This window comes from Aedes aegypti, chromosome 2 (genome assembly GCF_002204515.2).
Source record: "Aedes aegypti strain LVP_AGWG chromosome 2, AaegL5.0 Primary Assembly, whole genome shotgun sequence".
NCBI classification, from domain to species: domain Eukaryota; kingdom Metazoa; phylum Arthropoda; class Insecta; order Diptera; family Culicidae; genus Aedes; species Aedes aegypti.
The window spans coordinates 321,018,540-321,035,576 of NC_035108.1; positions in this window are offsets into that span (position 1 = coordinate 321,018,540).

Below are 17,037 nucleotides of genomic sequence, written 5' to 3' on the forward strand. Positions count from 1 at the left end.
TTGACCGAAGGCCATACAAGCTTTTTTGACTCTGAAATCAATGTGAGCTGTCCATAAAAGTTTGGAATCTAGGATGACTCCGACATACTTTACTTGATCAGTCACATTAATCACAGTGCCAAAAAGACGTAAAGGTCGAATTCCATCGCGGTTTCGTCTTTCCGTAAAAAGAACAATAGATGTTTTATTCGGGTTAACCGAAAGGCCATATTGGCGACACCAACTCTCGACTACCTGAAGAGCACTTTGCATCAGGTCGAATAGGGTGCTTATGCACATACCAACTATCAGAGCTAGATAGTCGTCGGCAAATCCATAAGTTGGAAAACCGCAATTATTGAGTTGCCTCAATAGCGTATCTGCTACGAGATTCCACAAAAGTGGGGGCATCCGCAAACACTCAATTTTCGAATCGCTGCTTGACGAAATGTCGAGAAAAGATGTCGGTTTTTGAGCATTTGATGAATCCAATTGGTAATCATTGTAGGTAGCCCATGGTTTCGTGCGGCTTCCAATATGGCATCGAAAGACACGTTATCAAAGGCACCCTCAATATCCAAGAAAACACCCAACCAGGATTGCTTCTGAGCGAATGTTTTCTCGATATCGTATACAACTTTGTGTAAAAGAGTCACTGTGGACTTTCCAGATTGGTAAGCATGTTGATTCACATGAAGAGGCATGTTTGCCAAATAAACATCACGGATGTGATGATCGATAATGCGTTCCAGACATTTCAGAAGAAAAGAGGTCCGACTGATTGGTCTAAAACTCTTCGCTTCCTCATACGACGCACGTCCTCCTTTTGGGATAAACTTTACAGTAATATCACGCCAGGATTTGGGAATGTACCCGGTAGCAAAACTGCTTACAAGTAGCTTTTTCAAAACATGTTTGATAGACTAAAATCCCTTTTGGAGCAGAACAGGATAAATCCCATCCGCTCCTGGAGATTTGAAAGGAACAAAACTATTAAGTGCCCATTGAATCGATTCAGTAGTTACGATACTGCGAGCCGAGGCCAGAGACTCGTAACTACATGAAAAGACATTTGGTTCATCCGTAGATGCTAAGTCCACACATCCGGGGAAGTGTGTATTGAATAAACATTCTAAAACTTCTTCATCGGAAGAAGTAAAGTCACCATTAGGTGAGCGAATTTCGTTCACTTGGAAATCCTTGGATTTTGCAAGGATTTTGTTCAGCCGACTGACTTCACTCAAACTGGAAACATTTGTACAAAGGTTTTTCCAGCCGGATCGTTCAGCAGAACGAAGAGCCTTCTTGTAAGCCTTGCGAGCCGACTTGAACGACTCTGATCCAGCTGAACGGCGTCTGTTCCAACTCCTTCTACATTGTTTCCTGAGTCTAGTCAGATCGGAATTCCACCATGGGGTCCCTCTAGTAGTCTTTACAGACCGCAGAGGACATGCTTCTTCAAAAGCTTCCATAATGTAGGATGTTGTAGTATCAACGGCATCATCCAGATCACTTGGATTTTCAATGGACGGAGAATATCCATGAAATTTGGTCGCAACCAATTCAATATAGAGTTCCCAGTTTGTTGACCGGGGATTCCTAAAACGCAAAGTCTGCGCAGTTACATTTGAATGTTCAAAGAAGATGTAGCGATGATCAGATAATGATTCCTCATCTGATACATGCCAATTCGTCAACTCGTGACTGATTCTATTCGAGCAGAGCGTTATGTCTAACACTTCTTCTCTATTAGAAACCATGAAGGTTGGGCGATTGCCTATGTTAAGTAATCCAAGGTCTGTACTACTTAAGTATTCCATCAGACTGGAGCCTCTCAAATTGATATCCGAGCTGCCCCAGATGATGTGATGAGCATTGGCATCACTGCCCACAATCAGCGGAAGGCCTTTTGTTACGCAGTGTACGACAACTCGTTTCAAGTCATCCGTTGGGGATGGTTCATCATGTGGTAAATATACCGAACAATAGACGTATTTCCTGTTGAGGTCACCAACAGAAACATCGATTGTGACAGCACATACATCTCTGGTAGTTAACTCAGAAATGAGTGTAGCAACGATTGCTTTATTAACGAGCACGCATGCGCGGGGCATGGAGCGCGAGTTTGCCGTTTCAAGTTTGCTGAAAGTAGCAAAAACTGGGCCCACAAGGTTACCTAGATAGAAGTTCCCTCTACGAAAGTAGGGTTCTTGAACTAGCGCCACTTGGGCTGCACCATTTTGCATGAGTCTGCAAAGATTGATCGTTGCTGTTCTTTTATGCTGAAGATTGATCTGAGCTAACCTAACCGTAGCCACTACCCAAACTAGGCAGGATTAAGCTTTTTGCAATCTCAGCACGAAAAAGACCAGCAACGAAAAAACCAGATCGGTATCTATTTAAAGTCGCCAAAGGCGAAAGAGCACAGAATACACTGTGTAAAACGCATAATGCGAATCCATATAGGTGATAATTTAAATTAAATGTCAACATATTCATAATCCCACCCTTATTAAGCCTCAGGATAGAGACTGAAGAAGGGCAGCCGATTATCTCGGAGAAACACTAGGTCACCTGCACCATTGCTCCGGGTAGCACATGAAGGACTCAATACTGTGGAGGGCGCCCTGGTACCCCACAGGCTCCGTTAGCGGTTAGGTTTTATTTAGACCCCCCTAACCATTCATTCTTAGGCACGGTACGCATCACACCATAAATTAGGGCTCACCTGTGAGGTGAACTTTTACCACCGGAACAGGCAGTCCGTAGTGTTAATTCTTAGCCAGTTGAAAAAACCGCTACCGACACTACGCGGCTATCTAGGCTGCTCGGGAAAAGGAGGTTAATATTGATGATTAACTCCTGACGTGCCCAAGCAGCCGGCTAAATGATGAAAGAATGGAAGCGTAGGAAAGGGTTTATTTATGTCCGTCTTGGATTCTAGCAAATGCTATGAATGTGATAGATCATCTGTGATATATTGAGAGTGGTAGATAGAAGCAAGTAAAAGTTACTACAAAGCACGAGGAAAGGGACGGGCCTGGGATTTAACCCATGACTTTCTGCTTATGAAGCATAAGCGGTAGCCATTAGATCACCAACTCCGTCATAATTAATACGACTAGGCTTCACTTCGCCTCAAAAGACGGCCCGAGACTAGTAACTTTCTCTACTTCGGAAGCAAATACATTTGAAAAAACAAAAACACCTGGAAGAACCCAAATGGCGAGCTCTGCAACCAAATAGCCAACGGAGGACGACAGGCGTTTCTCGGATGTCATCTATGAGAATCTTCAGAGGTTCAAACATCGACTCTGATCACATTTCAGCATCCAGTGGTTATCAACAAAAGGTGTAGCAGTCGAATAGCGCTGGAAATTTGATTAGCTGATAAGGGGGACCAACATCAACAATCTGTGGGAGTATATCCACGGAGCGGTGAGCACAGAAGCGCGATAGGTTATAGGTACCGTAAAACGGGATAACTTTGATGGTTTTTTCGAAGAAAACTTAAATATTTATGCATTTTGTTTCAAAGTACCGTAAAACGAGATATCATTGATAATGCGGGTAACTTTGATAGTGCGTAACCCTTCACATACTAAACGAAATATCATAATTTCTGTCAATCGGTTAAGCAAAACGAATGCAAAACTGAATAATATTAGTATGACACTTCATGTAACAGCTGTTTTCATTTGAATCGAGAACATTTGAGGCTTTTTATACGAATATTAAAAATTGAAACAATTTTAGCATTTTTGAAACGCTTACAAACAATCTGTTCTACGATCACTATATGATGTAATTTTGAATAGTCGGCCACTTATATTTGACAGCCTAGTTATCAAAGAACTTTGATACGGTCTCAAATCTCTTAGCGAAAAGCATTTTCACAAACTGGGACCATTTTTGTAATCTAAGTCAGAAATTTCCATATAACCTTAAACGCCTAGAGATATGCAATGCCCTACAAATGTTCGTAATTCATTCAATTTTGTTCGATTAATTCTCCATTATCAAAGTTATTCCAAAACAGAAAACCGACTTTCGATTATATGAAAAATTATATATCCATTCAAAATAAATCTTTTGGCAATCTATCAACTGCAATCGATAGCTAGGATGCCAGTACTTGTTTTAAAAATATCAATTATAATTCTTTGAAATTGCTTGCACAAATATTCAGGTTTTCTTCGAAAAAACTATCAAAGTTACCCCGTTTTACGGTATTACAATTTATATTTTAAAAATTTAATCGAACAAAAATTTTAAATTTTGTTTAAAAAAATTTAAATTTTAATCGAACAAAAATGAATCACGGAACATTTATAGGTCGTTGCATACTTCTAGGCGTTTAACGCTACATTAACGTTATATGGAACTTTCTGACTTAGATTACAAAAATGATACCAGTTTGTAAAAATGTTTTTCGCTGAGAGATTTGAGACCGAATTCATGTTCTACTATAACTAGGCTGTCAAGGATAAGTGACGAACTCATTATGACGTCATCAAATAGTGATCGCAAAACCGATTGTTTGTAAGCGTTGCAAAAATGCTAAAATCTCATAAATTTTCAATATTTGTATATAAATCCTCAAATGTACTTGATTCCAACTAAAATAGCTTTGACATGAAGTGTCATATTAATACTCTCTACTTTTCCATCCGTTTTGCTTGACTGATTTACAGAAACTTCGTTACTTACTTATTTGGCTTTTCATCAATTATCTTGATAAAGCCTCGCCAACAATATTTCGCCAATTCCCTCGGTTCATGGCCGCTTCTCTCCATCCTCGACTGTGACCCACGCTCTCCAGGTCCTGGTGAACCTGGTCAATCCACCTAGCTCGCTGCGCCCCACGCCTTCTTGTTCCGACCGGATTCGTGGCGAACACCATCTTTACAGGGTTGTTGTCCGGCATTCTTGCAACATGCCCTGCCCAGCGTATCTTTCCAGCTTTAGCTACCTTCACGATACTGGGTTCGCCGTAGAGTTGAGCGAGCTCGTGGTTCATCCTTCGCCGCCACACGCCGTTCTCCTGCACGCCGCCGAAGATCGTCCTTAGCACTCGGCGTTCGAAACCCCAAGAGCTTGCAAGTCCTCCTCGAGCATAATCCACGCCTCATGCCCATAGAGGACTACCGGTCTTATGAACGTTTTGTACATCGTGCATTTGGTGCGGGGGTGAATCTTTCTTGACCGCAGTTTCTTCTGGAGCCCATAGTAGGCACGACTTCCGCTGATGATGCGCCTTCGTATTTCCCGACTAACATTGTTGTCAGCCGTCAACAAGGATCCGAGGTAGACGAACTCGTCCACCACCTCGAAGGTATCCCCGTCTATCGTAACACTGCTTCCTAGGCGGGCCCTGTCGCGCTCAGTTCCGCCAACCAGCATGTACTTTGTTTTCGACGCATTCACCATTAGCCCGACTCTTGTTGCTTCGCGTTTCAGGCGGGTGAACAAATCTTTTCAAATTTTCTCCCAATAATATCCATGTCGTCCGCGAAGCAAACAAATTGTCCGGATCTCGTGAAAATCGTGCCTCGACTGTTAAGTCCGGCTCTCCGCATGACACCTTCAAGCGCAATATTGAACAACAGGCACGAAAGTCCGTCGCCCTGTCGTAGTCCCCGCCGAGACTCGAACGAACTGGAGTGTTCGCCCGAGATCTTCACGCAGTGTTGCACACCGTCCATCGTTGCTCTGATCAATCTTGTGAGCTTCCCGGAAAAGCTGTTCTCGTCCATGATTTTCCATAGCTCTATGCGGTCGATACTATCGTATGCCGCCTTGAAATCGATGAACAAATGATGCGTAGGGACCTGGTACTCACGATATTTCTGGAGGATTTGCCGCACGGTAAAGATCTGGTCCGTTGTCGAGCGGCCGTCGATGAAACCTGCTTGATAACTTCCCACGAACTCGTTTGCTATAGGTGATAGACGACGAAAGAGAATCTGGGATAGCACTTTATAGGCGGCGTTTAGGATGGTGATTGCACGATAATTTTCACACTCCAGTTTGTCGCCCTTTTTGTAGATAGGGCATATAACGCCTTGCTTCCACTACTCCGGTAGCTGTTCCGTTTCCCAGATTCTGACTATCAGCAGACAAGCGGCCAACCTGTCCGGGCCCATCTTGATGAGTTCGGCTCCGATACCATCCTTGCCAGCGGCTTTGTTGTTCTTGAGCTGTTGAATGGCATCCTTAACTTCCCCCATCGTGGGAGCTGGTTGATTTCCGCTGTCCGCTGTGCTGACGTAGCCATCGCCTTCGCTGTCCTGACCTTCTGTGCCTGTGTTCTCTGCGCCATTCAGGTGTTCATCGTAGTGCTGCTTCCACCTTTCGATCACCTCGCGTCCGTCTGTCAAGATGCTCCCATCCTTATCCCGGCACATCTCAGCTCGCGGCACGAAGCCTTTGCGGGATGTGTTGAGCTTCTGATAGAACTTCCGCGTTTCTTGAGGACGGTACAGCAACTCCATCTCTTGGCATTCCACCTCTTCCAGGCGGCGCTTTTTGTCCCGGAATAGGCGGGTTTGCTGATTCCGCTTCAGTCTGTATCGTTCCACGTTTTGCCGCTTACCATGCTGCAGCATTGCAGCCCGCGCTGCATTCTTCTCCTCTAAAACCTCCTCGCACTCCTCATCGAACCAATCGTTTCTTGAGCTCCGTTCCACATATCCGACAACGCTTTCGGCAGCGTCGTTAATGGCTGCTTTGACTGTCCTCCAGCAGTCCTCAAGAGGGGCCCTATCGAGCTCGCCCTCATCCGGCAACGCTGCCTCAAGATGTTGCGCGTACGCATTGGCGACATCCGGTTGTTTCAGCCGCTCGAGATTGTACCGGGGCGGGCGTCGGTACCGTATGATGATAATAATGCTGACGGATAGTTTTGGGCGCAGTTTCACCATCACCAGGTAGTGGTCGGAGTCAATGTTAGCGCCACGATAGGTTCTGACGTCGGTTATATCGGAGAAGTGCCGTCCATCGATCAAAACGTGGTCGATTTGCGATTCTGTCTGCTGAGGTGATCTCCAGGTGTACCGATACGGGAGGCTGTGCTGGAAATAGGTGCTACGAATGGCCATGTTCTTGGAGGCGGCAAAATCTATCAGTCGTAGGCCGTTCTCGTTCGTCAGCCGGTGGGCGCTGAACTTTCCAATCGTCGGTCTGAACTCCTCCTCCTGGCCAACCTGAGCGTTCAAATCTCTTATGATGATCTTGACGTCGTGGCTTGGGCAGCGGTCGTACTCGCGTTCGAGCTGCGCGTAAAATGCGTCCTTGTCATCATCAGTGCTTCCGGAGTGTAGGCTATGCACAATGATTATGTTGAAGTTAAGGAATCGGCCTTTGATTCTTAACTTGCACATTCGTTCATTGATCGGCCACCACCCGATCACGCGCCTTTGCATATCACCCATCACTATAAAAGCTGTTCCCAGCTCACGTGTGTTGCCGCAGCTCTGGTAGACGGTATGATTACCTCTAAACGTTCGCACCAATGCTCCTGTCCAGCACACCTCCTGCAGCGCTACGATGTCGAAACCGCGGGTCTTCAGTATATCGGAGAGTATGCGAGTACTTCCAATGAAGTTGAGAGATTTGCAGTTCCACGTACCGAGTTTCCAATCGCTAGTCCATTTTCGTCGCTGTGGTCTTTGCCGATTGTTCCGGTCCGTATTCTCTCGTTGACGTTCCTATGCTGATGTGTTTTTACGGTTGGCTTGCAGGGCCTGACACCAACCCCCTTGATTTCCGGAGGACCATTCCCCCTAAATGTTCGGAGGACCATAGTGCGCAGTTTAGCTTAGAGTCCTTCTCTGGCACTCGGACGATGATCAGCCGCCCCTGACATGGGGAACAGACGCTGTTGTGAGCCGCTCCTAACGTGGAGTACAGATGCTCCAGGTTTGCAAAAGCAAACCCCCTCTTCCCTGTCAGCATACGAGAAGCTTCGTTATTTCGTTTAATATGTTGCGCGTCTCGCACTATCAAAGTTACCCGCATTATCAAAGTTACCCTGTTTTACGATACTTCTCAGAGACGTCCTAGGAACGATTAGTTTGATTAGGAGTGCCAAAAGAAGGACAGGTGAGAATTTTTTTTTCCATAAACCGGATCTTTTTTTTTATCTTTTTTAACGAGATTTTTAGCCCTGGGCTAGTTCATCTCGGGACCAACGGCTTTACTTCCCTTCCGAAGGAATTCGTCACTATAACATTTTTCGTCATAAGTGACTATCTCGGGGATGGTTCATCAGTTTAGCTTTCAGGAGCATCATAGAGTCTGCATATCGGAAATACTAACTTAATCAGTGCTCTTTATTCTTCAGCATATCTTTCTAAATTACTAAATGTATTTCGTTCTTATTCTAGAGGGTAGTTCTCGAGATTGGATTTATCACAGCCGTTGTTGGACTAATTTAAATATTTTTATCAAAATAGAGTCTAAAAAACAATTATCTGATTTACCTTGACTTGGATCGCTGTACATTATTAATTTGCAGCGATCCAAGTCAAGGAAAATCAGATAAATTTTCCGTTCATTATTCTTCCCCATCATTATAAAATTTTATAAATTTCAAATCCTAATGACCAAAATTTTACTTAGTTAAATGTAGTAAATTGTTGTTCTCACTATCACTGTCATTGATTTTCAGTTACAATACAGCCATCTTCAACCATATAAGGGTTTCCAGTATTCAGCCCATTACTGCATATATGTAACATTAGACAAAAGTAGGCATTGAGTAAATGGAGCACCAAGTGTGCGTTTTGTGGCAGTATGGGAAGAAACTAAAATTTATAAAAATTTCCAAGAACTCAAAAAATGCTTATTTGAGGCTGAAATTGTGTACAGCTAATATTGCATATTAGGTAAATAGTCAAAAAATATTTCGGATGGAAATTTCATTGCTACTACATTGCTAAGTGAATGTATAATCTCAATGTGACTGGTATGCGGTTATAATTACCAATGTGACAAAACAACTTGGTATTTTTTTCGAATTTTCTAGAACAATCTCAGAGATTTCGGTAAGTTGATCGAAAGTATTTGTCATTTGATGACTCTTCCCGATATTAACTCTAAATTGTCAAAAATGTCGAATGTGACTGTTATGCAGTTATGGGCAGTATACTGGTAATGTATATATTTGAATAGTAGTCCATGTACAAATTTTAGATTTTATGTGAATTAAACAAGTTGCGATTTTATTAACTATAACCATAAATTCCATTGATATATACATATATTATTATATTCATTTCATTTCATAATATATTGGGAATTCGGACATCAAACAATAGTATGTTGAATTCAGTTTGATAATGAAGGTTGTCTTTACTGTAAAGTGGAACCGCATGCAGAGCAAGAATCAAGCTAGGATGGTGGCTACCTACATACATACATACACATACATATTGTGTAGCGTTGTACTATATCTACTGTTCATAGGTTATAAATAGGTATACACATAATTCCTTTGGATCATAAAATAACAGATAATTTTCATTCCTTATAGATACTAGTCCAGTGGAGGAGCACGAATTACTTATTTATAATTGGTTTGTTATACTAATTCATTGGCATAATTTACAGAAGCATCATGGAGTCATCGTAGATTTTCGTCATAATTCGTCCTTATTTTGGAGACTACCTAATGAAGTTCAATTCATCACATTTAAAGAATGGAAATTCTGAAACATCTATATTCATATCATAGACAACTATAAACTCCATTTTATATATTTTATTATAATTATTTCATTTATTATATGCTGGGTATTGAGAGGGTGCATTAGGGCATCAGAGAAGTCACAGATGGACGATGTAGTAAGGTGTCAGCCGGAGTCTAGGGAAATGTGCCGTAACATCCTTGCACTACATGCTGCTACTTAAAAATGAATTTAATGGAATTGTCCTTGTTTAATACAGTAGGCTACATCGAATGAAACGAAGCGTCGGATGTAATATTATTTTGTTTGTCCTCCCTAAACATATGGAAGCTGAAATTTTATTTTGATGTATCCGAAAGTTTTATTAACAAAACGCTGTTTTTTTTTAATTTTTATTCAAATTATTTGTTTATTTTTATCATTCTTCCCTAGGACAAATATTCAAAAGAAAAATATATGTCGCCCGATATAATACTACATGTGTTTAGATGCTGTTTCACTGCGTTATATTTTATTGTTACTATAATTTTATTTTCATATTTTATTATCATATTATTATATAAATTATAATCTGTTCTACTATATAACACATCACTATAATTGAATTTATCATGTTTTGGGGAGGGAGGGAGCATCAGGGCATCATTGAATTTACAACTGGACAATGAAGTGGAGTGCCAATCGGAGTCAGGAGGACAAGTATTAGTCGTTCGCGTCTAGTACTTTTCTCTCCAACAGTTGTAAAAGATTTGACGCGCCCTTCTTCAAACAAACCTTTCCGTGGAAAGCTCGACAAGTATTGCAAATTCTAATACTCGATCTGTTGGATCATATGGCTGGAAGGAGATTCTCTATTTCCCGCGGGTTTCGCGTAAGTGTTTCTACTTACGGGTCCGCCACCCCCCTTTTGGCCCTTCATACAGCGATATGTTGAATGTAGATTGGTAATAAAATTTGACCTTACTGTTGAGTGGAACCGCATGCAGAGCAAGACTCAAGCAAGGATTGGTGGCTACCTACATACATACATACATAAGTGACTATCTCGGGGATGGGATTCGATCCCAGGTCCTCGGCGTGAGAGGCGTGTGTTCTAACCACTACACCAGGTCCGTCCCCTAAAAACCGGATCTTACCCAAGTAACAATTTTAGTTTTACGAATTACTTCCAGGGTGCTATAAATGAACGCCCATGAAACCACGGTCAAGGCACTGTTGCCTTCATCGCATCCCCCAAAACCTCTTGTAGATTAGAATGTGAATAGTTGGCACACTCTGAAAGAGGCTATAAAGTGCATAATTATGTCACATGAATAAAGCAAAATAGCATTTATGGTAGCTATTTTGAGGCCACCTGTTCTAGATGAATGTCGCATCATCTTGAAAATGATTTTATCATAACGTCGATCTTGCCAGATTTATTACAAAGTAAACAAAGCAAAATAAGATTGAAAACACGTCTATGATAATTACTTTAGTAGTGCTTTACATTTAAAATGATTTATTTATATATTGCTCAAATGTTTAGTGCCGAGTGAGATTCACTGTTAAATGTGATAAAAAAGAAGTTAAATTGCCGGTGCCCCCTCTGAAAATGATATATTTAGAGTTATTTAGCATTTGCTAAAATAAACCGCCAGATGAAGAATTCAACATTTCTTGGTATGATTGTGCAGTAGATGTTCTTTAAATTATATTCAGTTAGTTAAATCATCACACCATAGCATCTTATGAGCGAATTCATGGAGATAATATGATTTGAAAAAGTTAAATTGTGGCAACCGGAGTGAAATTAATATGTCGGAACCATAATTGACATTCTGGGTCCAATTGAACGCGATCATCAATTTTCCTGAACCAAAAAGTAGATGATGTGCTGTTGCTCATATGTTTGAGCTGAAAATCCCATATTAACTGCAATTCAAATGCGCCAGCTCATGTAACGACCAAATGAGCTGAATTTTTCAGAAAGGCTTCCTCTAACCCCGAGAAATAATCCTGGAGGGTGCCCCGTGGAATCATACAACTTTATTTTTCTCCCATACTGAGCTGGGCCAGTCTATTGATAGATTGCCATCGACAAATGCTGTTTTGTTATCCTAAATACATAAATAAGGGCACATTGTTATGATTCGGCATTTGTGGATGTAAAATTGCCTTAAAATATGCTGATTGGAGATGATTCACCCTTTTTTTTCGCTTTTTATGGTAGCTAAGCAGCATTTAACAAAGTTTGACAGTTCGGGCGTGCTGTTTTGAAGAATATACGCAAAAAATGAAAACGCATATCAGTTTTGCATTTTCCTTTTAGGAATAAGTGTTATTACTAAGAATAACGAAATATTAGTTACGTTATATTGGAGTCGTAAGTATTAAATTTGCAGTGCAAATAGTATTTTCGCATCTTATGAGCCCCAATACTGATTTGGGGGGTATAAATAAGGTAAGTCATCAGAGATCAAGTGGAAGTCATGTAGTTTAAAAGCAGCTTTTATGACAACAAGCTGTATTATATGAATCTTTTATCATAGCCGTAACAAATAAGAGTCGTTCAGCCACGGCAAGCAGTTGAAATAAGGTATTGTATGCTGCAATAAAGCAGGTTTTGTAGCCACAAAAATTTGACTTTTTGTTTTGGCTCTAAAAGGTTTTGAAAACAGCCAAGAGCCGAATTACAAAATATCATCTTTTGGCAACGTTAAATGTCGCCTCTAAGTATTATAGCAATCACGTAACTACCATAAAACATTAATAAATCCACACGATAGCCAAGTTGCTGTGGAATTGTTACTTGGGTAGTGTCTTATACCCGGTGATGTTGTTAGCGATGGTGAAGAATTTCAAGTACCGTAATCCGGGATAACATTGATCAGTTTTTTTCGGATATTTATTAAAAATGTCAACTGAAAATTTAAATGCAAATGCAGTTTTTATCTCAAGCACCAAAATACCGCTAATTTTTTTTTTGGGGTTACTTTATCAATTGCCGTTTTCAAAAATGTATTAGCACGACTGCAACTTGCAAGTTTGACAATTTGAATGCTGATTTGTGTGTTTACCAAACTTTAGAAATCGATTTTTAGCTAGTGAAGATTACTAACCATCAAAGTTTGTAATACTTCTGTTACCTAAAAGATAATTTTTGTTGATTTGGAAAAGTGTTGCATCTGGCCATATAGAATTTTTGTTCAAAAATTGCCTAAATCGATAATAAAACAAGAAAATTCCAACCCAATTGTGTTTCATACAAAAGTTTATGTTCTATTTTGTATGCTCGATGGATTGACTGGATCAACAAAATTAATTGATCATTGATATAACAAGTAATTTCTACAATTTTGAACGACCTGTAGCACAAAATTACGACTTGCTGAAACATTTCTCAAAACGGCAACAGATTTAGTTACCCCCAAATATACTAGAGATACATATTTGGATCTTTCCGCTGTGTTATAGGCATACAAACATATGAAAAACCACAATTAAAAAACTCATTTCCATTATTTCAGGAGCATGATTATATAATGTTGTATTGTACAATTTGTCATTGTGATAGGCTGATTTTCATAATGCCAATCTGTCATGTAACGGCCAAGCTTCCTGCACTGAAGTATCGTAATAGTCATAACGTTAATCAAATCAGTTTGGTAATGACTACTACGCAACGCATTTTCATTACGTAACTGTTTTGAGTTGCGTAATGAATCATTACACAAATTGTGAAATCGGATGGTGGATGTTTTCCTATATGATTTCTAATACCCTCAAGTGGTCTTCTATGAAATTGCAATATAGTAGTTTACGCAACAAGTTGAAGAATAATGATTTTTATAGCACGAGTCGTACAATTATGCAACGAGGCTTGCCGAGTTGGATAGTTACGACGAGTGCTGTAAAAATCAACTTCTGCAACGAGCTGCGTACAACTTTTTTTTTTTGCAATTTCGTAGAAAACCACTTGAGGGTATCAGAAATCATATCAGGATGTATTCACCATTATTTTTTAATTTCTAAAAATAGTTGTGTAATGATTCATTACATAACTCAAAACAGTTGCTTAATGAAAAAGCGCTACGTAATATTCATTGCGCAACTGATTTCAGTTGCGTAATGACTATTACCGTACTGCACCATTCAGTGCAGGAAAGTAGGCCGTTTTATGGAAGACTGACGTGATAAAAACGGCCTATTACGATGAAAAAATGCAAAAAATGTTGTACGCAACTCGTTGCAAAGCTCGATTTTTACAGCACTCGTCATAATTGTCAAACTCGGCAAGCCTCGTTGCAAATGTATGACTCGTGCTGTATAAATCATGATACTAAAACTTGTTACGTAAACTACTATCCTACTATTGTTTTCTTAAACAGGAGCGAAATACATTAGGGTGATCAAAGTATTTTGGACGGACGGTTACGCGTATAGTATATTTTGGCTATTAACGGCAAAATCAAGTGGAGTTGGGCAGGCGCGTAACGCTCTGTCCAAAACACATAAAACACCATACTTTTCCCTCCTTGCCTATGCCTTTGTTTGGCGATGTAAGGAGGAAAGGTGCGTATCACTAGAAATCCTTTATATTATCTATAAAGGATCACTACGTATCACTGGAGAATGAATTGAAAGCTAGTCGGTGGGCATGACAAGAAGCAAGATTACTGAACAACATTACTGCCAAAAAACGCGTTTGAAAATAATATAAGGCCCAAACGCAATGATAGCGGAACGGCAACGGAATGCGGAACCGCTTCGCCAGCATGAACTACAACAAGCTTGTCCACTCATTGTTAATCCAATTTCATTCGTTGTCAGCTCAGTCGAGATGGTGTGATTCATGCTGGCGAACCGGTTCCGCATTCCGTTGCCGTTCCGCTATCATTGCGTTTGGGCCTATACTGTTGAGCTCATCACTGTTGAAGTCTTGAGGCTCGCCAAGAAAAAATCCAGCATTATCTAATTATTAAGTTAACAAATGATGAAAAAAAATCTCTTAATCCTTTGTTAGCTTTATTCACAAAATCCAACCATCTGCCGATTTGTGTTGCATTGTTCAAATTTAAACGATATAAATTGGATTATATTTTATTGGCCGCCGAACATCAACTTAATTCGCATGATACGACTTCGATCGGCGGCACCACCTATAAGACATAAGGCCCAAACGCAATGATAGCGGAACGGCAACGGAATGCGGAACCGGTTCGCAAGCATGAATCACATCATCTCGACTGAGCTGTCAACGAATGAAAGTGAACCAACACTGAGTCGACTAGCATGTTATAGTTCATCCTGGCGGACCGGTTCCGCTTTCCGTTGCCGTTCCGCTTTCATTGCGTTTGGGCCTATAAGAGCGCACAAAAAAACTGCAACCTGCGAAAATCCTTACATTTGCAACCAGCCAGCCATTGGACAGCGACATGGTTTTAATTGCATCGTATATTTTATTTTCCGGCTCATCTTTCGATAATGTGTATCTGCTGGAAGTTGAGCGAGCGTTTCGAAGGTAGAAAGACTTATATTTTTTTTTATTCTTTCCAGTGATAACATAAACACACAACGAAGAACATCATGCGAGTGCAAGAGGAAGCCGCTGTATGATCGTAATTCAACATTTTGTGAGCTCGCATGTGAAACTGTTTCTAGGTTTTTTTTTTACCAGCAGGGGAACAAATGTCTGTCAAAACTACATATCAAAAGCCCTAGGCCGGAGCCAAAGCAAGAGCAGCGTGTTTTTAAATGCTCTAAATTTATAGCGCACCATAAAACAGGTGGATACTTTTTATGGTCTTCCGTTTTTTGTTCTCCGAGTGTCGTCGTCGCATCCTCTGGTTAGGTTGATGTTGCTTCGGACAAACGGTCGGAGTCTGGATCGAGACTTGTGCTGACAGAGTGTACGAGTTTGATGGGTTTGAAAGCTCTCGTCTGCTATCGAAACAGCCACTTGTTACAGTTTCTGTGAATTCCGTATTCAGATGAGCGTCTCCCCATGCTACCATTTTCCCACGCCGAATTTCTGGGTAAATAGTAAATCTTGAAGCATGAATGAAGGTATCAACTACTACAAGCTATTAATTGACGGCGGATGACATCCTAGACGTAACTGTACTGATTTAAGTTTCGCTCCGATTTTTTTTTACCACCGTAATACTGCCGTGAATCGCAAGTTAGTCCCATCTGTAAAAAGTAGGCACTGAGAAAATGGGCTGTGAAGTTTCCAAATTCGTTTTCCATACGTATATTCAAAAATTCAAGAGGATTAGAACATGTTCAAATCATAATGAAATTTTCACAATTTGCTTTTTACTGCGATATCTTTCCGAGAAAATGTAAAGAAGATCAAAACACGGTTCATTTTTATGCTACAGGGTGATGAAATCTGTGGTGGGACTGATATGCGGCTACTTTTCAGAATGGGACAATTTGAACTGCTGTTTTTCTCAATTTTCCCGAACAAATTATATTATCTCATTAAAGCCGCTGAAAGAGCATTGGAAGATATGTTGAGAACTGACCTCAGCTTAATTTTGACGAAAATGCAGATGCGACCGACTTGCGATTCAGAATAGGGGAGTCGTAAAAAGAATCGTTCAGATAGAAATCAAGGTTTAATCATATTTTCGGAAACTCATATACTCGTATATCATATACTTGACAAGTACGCAAGTAGTACTGTTAACAAGCGCAACGTTTTAGATAAATAATAGTAGTTTTTGCAACAAGTTAACTTTTACAGCATGACGAGTGCTGTAAAAAATCGAGTCCAACAACGAGTTGAGTACAACATTTTTTAAATTTCTTAGAAGTCTACCTGAGGGTATCAGAATTCATATCAGGATGCATTTACCATTATTTTGAAATTTCCGAATATTGTTATGTTTTGATTCATTACACAACTAAACATAGTTTCGTAATGGAAAGGCGTTGGGTAATATTCAAAACGCAACTGATTTCAGTTTTGTAATAACTATTACGGCACTGCATAGTTTAGTGCAGGAAAGTAGACTGTTTCATGACAGATTGGCGTGATAAAAAACAGCCTATTACGATGATCAATTGCAAAAAAAAAAAACAATTTACATTGCCGTTGTATATTCAGATATTCAGAATATTAGAATTTGTAACATCTCATTAACGATTGTCTTTGCTGACTTTACATAGATGTTGTATTTTCCTTCATATGTAACTTCGTCTAGAACTGTCAAAGCATGAGTTACATTGAAGGTGACAAATAATACAAAAGAATAACAGTGTCAATTTCCAATTTTTTGGCAGTTATGATGGAATATTACCTAAACATTTCAGGTATTATTCGTAATTAAATTCGATATTTCACTAGCGCGTTAATTTTGAACAAGTAAATGATTGATTT